Genomic DNA, 5,109 nt, shown 5'->3' with positions numbered 1-5,109 from the left:
GACGACAAATTCAAATCTGTTTTCAGAATTTTTATCGTTTCACTATATCAATCGGTACGTTGGACAAAAAACACGTCTAAATTCTTATGTTGCGCGTGTGTTAGACAAAGACAGGAAATCACCGCCACCAATCCCCTTAACAAAATTGTTTGTACCTACCTGCCTAATATAATATGACGTATTATATAACAATATATTGTATAGGTAGTGTATACTTCAATTTAGTACAACATAATATTATAGTGAAACTTTCATACAACGAATTTCTATTTAACTAGATTTTCTGTTGAACGAAATATTTTTGAGAACCATAGCTAAATAAATTATTTAACTCTATTTAACGAATTTCTCTATAATACGAATTGTTTTTGTTGCTCGATGAGGCTTCGTAATGATATTATGGAAGTTTCACTGTAATAATATTAAATAATATAACTTTATGTAGTTATCCCTCGTAGATTTTAAAATAAAAAAATTTGAATTTGGACATCTAAATTCTAAATTGACGGACCTTAGTACTTATATGAAGTAATTTTATCTTATAATTATTATGATGATTGTTACGAAATTTCAACAAACAGTTAAACTAAAATTTCAACACGTTTAAAATATGAAAACTGATAATGACAGGGCACCCAAAAGGGGGTCTGTTGGGCCTGGAGTACAGCTAGGGCTCCTGCTATTTTAGGGGCCCGTTGAAATGTATTTGTAATTTTTGAAAATTTAAAAGGAATATTTAGTTTATAGAAATTTAAAATTTTGCTATTTTAAGCTGTGGGTTAACCATATTTTATTACCTTGAAATCGGGTACAGGACACCCATATCGCTTTTAATGGGTTGTATTTTTTTGGGAGTTTTGTATAGCGCCAGCAAAAACATTTAGTACAGTGGCCCAAAATTTGATGTGCGGGGCCTGGATAATGATATTATGTTTATGGTTTATCCTCTGAGATAGATAACAATATTATATACTGCAGTGATCGGAAATTGCAATGAAGCCACAAATCGCTGCAACTCGATTGCACCCGTCTTACGTTTTTACATACAAAAAATGCAACACGATTGCGCTCCATCTAATATAGATATTGATATTTTGGTTTTAACAGTTTTCCTTCTCAATTTTACAGGCTTAGGTCTGACAACAAAATTAAATCGTTAGCTTGGTTAAAAATTGTTTTATATTAAGACTAAAGTAAAGTAAACACAATACAATATTTAAAATTGTTAATACCTACTATACAATACTACAAACTGCATTTTTTTTTTTATAATTATGTTTTTTCGAATATTATAAGATAAAATTAATGTTTATAGCGCCATGTATTAATTCAGTCGAACTTGGATAACTTAAAATCATCGATACCTTAAACTTTTACCTTCGGCTTCAAGTTAACCAAATAATAAAAAATTTTTGTAAAAATTATCATTGTTTAAATTACGTTAATTCTTTATTGTATAAAATATTAATTACGGGGGTGTGTTGAATATAATTTAATATTGTATCATAAGTATCATCATATTGTGCAAAAACAACAACATCGTTGTAAATAATGTACAAAAATCACGCCATATTACGCGATATAATTATTAGCGAATCGGATATTGTTCAACAGTGGAGTTGGGCTTAGGTCAATTAGTCACTTGTATATAAGGCTGGCTTTTAGCATACTATAGGTACTATATTATAATATTACTTATGTGTACGTCATACGTTTACTTAGGTTTTTACTTAGGTATTACTAAAAGAAGTGTAGTAATTTTTGTCCAGATCGATCTACAAACATAATCCTAAGCTTAACACCTATGCCTATATTATACTGCTAACGACAACCTCTTATCAATAATATTAATAATAATAATTTAATAATATAAATAAATAAATATAGAATACAAATAACAATATTTTTTTAAATTAATATTTGATATTGCTTGATAGATGGAGTCACTGTTGTATACTTACAACCACTTAACTTTACCTTTGGGGGTTGAATTTCCAAAAATCCCTTCTTAAAGCACTGTGAAATTATAATATTAATCCATCCTGAAAATGTCAAGCAGATCTGCCCTGTGGTTTGGGCTCTACGGACTACGGTGATCCCTCTGCAAGACAGATTCCTTTATATATATAAATTACATTATTTTATTTATAATATATAGGTATATAGAGACTAAAGGTTATTTCATATATATACATAGATTACATACACAGAGTTAGGTACGCGTATAATTACATTAAACAATAACATACAACTTACAATGTTGTTTTTTCTTTTATTAATTATTATACAACTAATGTTTGTATTGACGATCAACTTACTGTTCACTAATATTTTATGAGTTAATGGTTTATAGGTATAATATCATATAAGTAAGTACCATGTATAATAAATGTATATGTGTACTATTTTACAGAGTATAAAGATTATCAATATAGTACCCATTATAAAGTCATTTATATTCTATTTCTATCACTTAATATCCTAATATACGTACAATACATGGCACAAGTACGTATCCGTAATAATTTTTCATCTCTTTTTATCTTACCAATTTCAATTTTAATTAAAAAGTAAAATACAGTTTTCAATAAACTAAGCTAAGTTATCAATGAGTTTTAAATAAGCTGCGAATTTACGTACAATTGCAGGTAAAATAATATAATGAACTGATTTTCCATGTTCCTATACACGTAATAACTGATAATCTATACAAATATACAATATTAAATTCATAATACGTCATATCAGGGACGGATCCAGGGGGGGGGCTAGGGGCCCAGCCCTCCCCCCCGACATATTTTCTTATGAATATAAATATTATATATTAAATAACAAATAAACAAAATTTAAACTTCTTTTCACATTGCCGCTTTATATATTAAATAATCAAAAATGTATTTAACACATTGATTACATATACCTACCTACTAGGTATTATGACAACATTTTAAAATTAATAATTAAGTATATTTTATTATAATTGTATTTGTGTTGAAAAAAGATTGTAAAATGCAAATGGATTTTTCGTTTTCCAAATGCGATAAAATGTATTGCCTACATTTTTTAGATTAGTGGTCTTCAAACTAATTGGACAGTGTACCTATTGAGTTATGACCCATTTTAGTTATTATAGACCCATGGGTATATGTTTCCAACAAAAAAACCTGATTAAGAAAATATTTTAAATACTGGTTTTTAATTTTGTATATTATGCATATACCTACTAAGTACTGTTTAGTATGTACGTATACTTGTTATAAGTTCTATAATTATAACATATGTGTAAAAACGGATCAATTTTTAACTAAGTAAGTTTTAATATTCTTGTTATTAAGATAATTTTATCTTCAATTGAATGAAATACCTACATTATTTTCTATATACCTAATAGGTACATTTTTTAATTGTTTAATATATTATATACATAATATTGTGATTCACGACCCATTTCTGAAGCCTAAGCTATACTCGACAGTTGAAAACTATACTGCATGATTTAGATGAATTTTTTTCTTATAACTCTGATTCTGTAAAATAAAAATCAGAAGTGCACTGGATCATTATTGGTTGATTATAGATATAGATTTAAGATTAGATATAGATTAGATCTATGGGCAGAAGATAGGCTAATTTAAAAATGGAGAGGACCAACCCCGGGAGGCGCTCAAACATGGATTTTGAGATTCCCGATGGAAATTTTTGTTTATAAATGGTTGCCGTGGGTTTCAAAGCTATAATAATAATTATTATTGGTTGCCATTGGTTTAAGATTGTTGTTATGGTAACCGTCATATTATAAAAAAAAACAACGGGAAAACATCAAGTAATGGGTAACAAAGTGCACGGGATCAGCTAATATGTTATAAATATAACTATATAATAATTTAAAACTGTTGGGCATTAGAATATAACATTAAACACATCGAGATAATATGCGTACAATAATATTATGGACTATGGTATAGGTAGGTACATTGTAACTACGAAATATACATAATTTAATAGATATTATAATATTATGAATTTCAGTCTTTATTCAAAACCATAATATTATTATGAAGTCAACGATGACTTGCTTCATATTTTAATTATTTAGATATTAGATGACATAAAACAAAATATGAATAATAGTATATTATAATGCTAAGAACAAAATTGGAAATATTAATTGAAATGTATACCAATACCTAACTATATATAGTAGTATATAATATAGATATATATACTTACAGACAATACCATGATAGGATAAGTTAAGGACCTTAAGCACGATACCCTGTGTCTACAAAAACAGAGTAAGTACTCTCTATAACTCGGTCACTTATATTCCTCAGTATCCTACACACGTTTTTGAATTCTGTTTGCGGGACATGAGACTAAGCCATTGACTATTGCGTGTATCATAAATTCCTATGCTGCATTTTTTTTAACTCTTGTGTTTTGCGCATATGCAACCTGCAATTAACTTTTTCTGTGTACCCAGTTTTCGTGAACATTACACGGTACCTACAGTGGCGTAATTTGGTCATTTTTGTGGGGGGGGATGACATTTTTTAACATTTTGCCCCCCCCCCCTCCAAAAAAAAAAATTATTATTATAAGCACCTTTCAGTGCAATATATTTATAAATAGTAAATATTAAAATTAAATAACAAAACTCCACACGAATGATTAATTTAATATCAGTATACCTATATCACAATATCAAATTATGAATTATAAAACTATAAAAGTCGAATGCCGATTGCTGATTGTAACTGTAACTTATAACCGATGTTCGATTACCGAATAACGACGAAACTAGGAAAGTCACTACGAAAATTCCGATTAAGTGTACAAATCATTATTAAATATTAAGTTATTTTTTGTTCAATACTTCAATGGGACGGTAGTCTTTAATCTAGATAAAATAATCTGATAATCATCGAGCGTAGTCAATCCACGAAAAAATAATACTCTTATCATTCTTATCATTTTTCGGACAACTGCCAGCTATAGCTATAGCTATAGCCGAGGCATTTGATATCAATAATAAAAATAATATATTATTAGATAAAGAAGTACATAGGTAAATGTAGTTAACCAGTCTTAAAAAAAAGGTCATGGGGG

The 5,109-nt window shown here is 28.4% G+C and overlaps 1 protein-coding gene across 1 annotated transcript in view; it reads left to right on the top strand.

Moving 5' to 3' along the window:
* Positions 1-5,109, top strand: part of LOC100162864 (putative inorganic phosphate cotransporter) — a 27,404-nt gene that overhangs the window by 4,093 nt on the left and 18,202 nt on the right. The window lies entirely within an intron of this gene.

The sequence above is a fragment of the Acyrthosiphon pisum genome, chromosome A2 (genome assembly GCF_005508785.2).
Source record: "Acyrthosiphon pisum isolate AL4f chromosome A2, pea_aphid_22Mar2018_4r6ur, whole genome shotgun sequence".
In the NCBI taxonomy this organism is placed as follows: domain Eukaryota; kingdom Metazoa; phylum Arthropoda; class Insecta; order Hemiptera; family Aphididae; genus Acyrthosiphon; species Acyrthosiphon pisum.
This window is presented reverse-complemented; position numbering and strand designations above follow the sequence as displayed.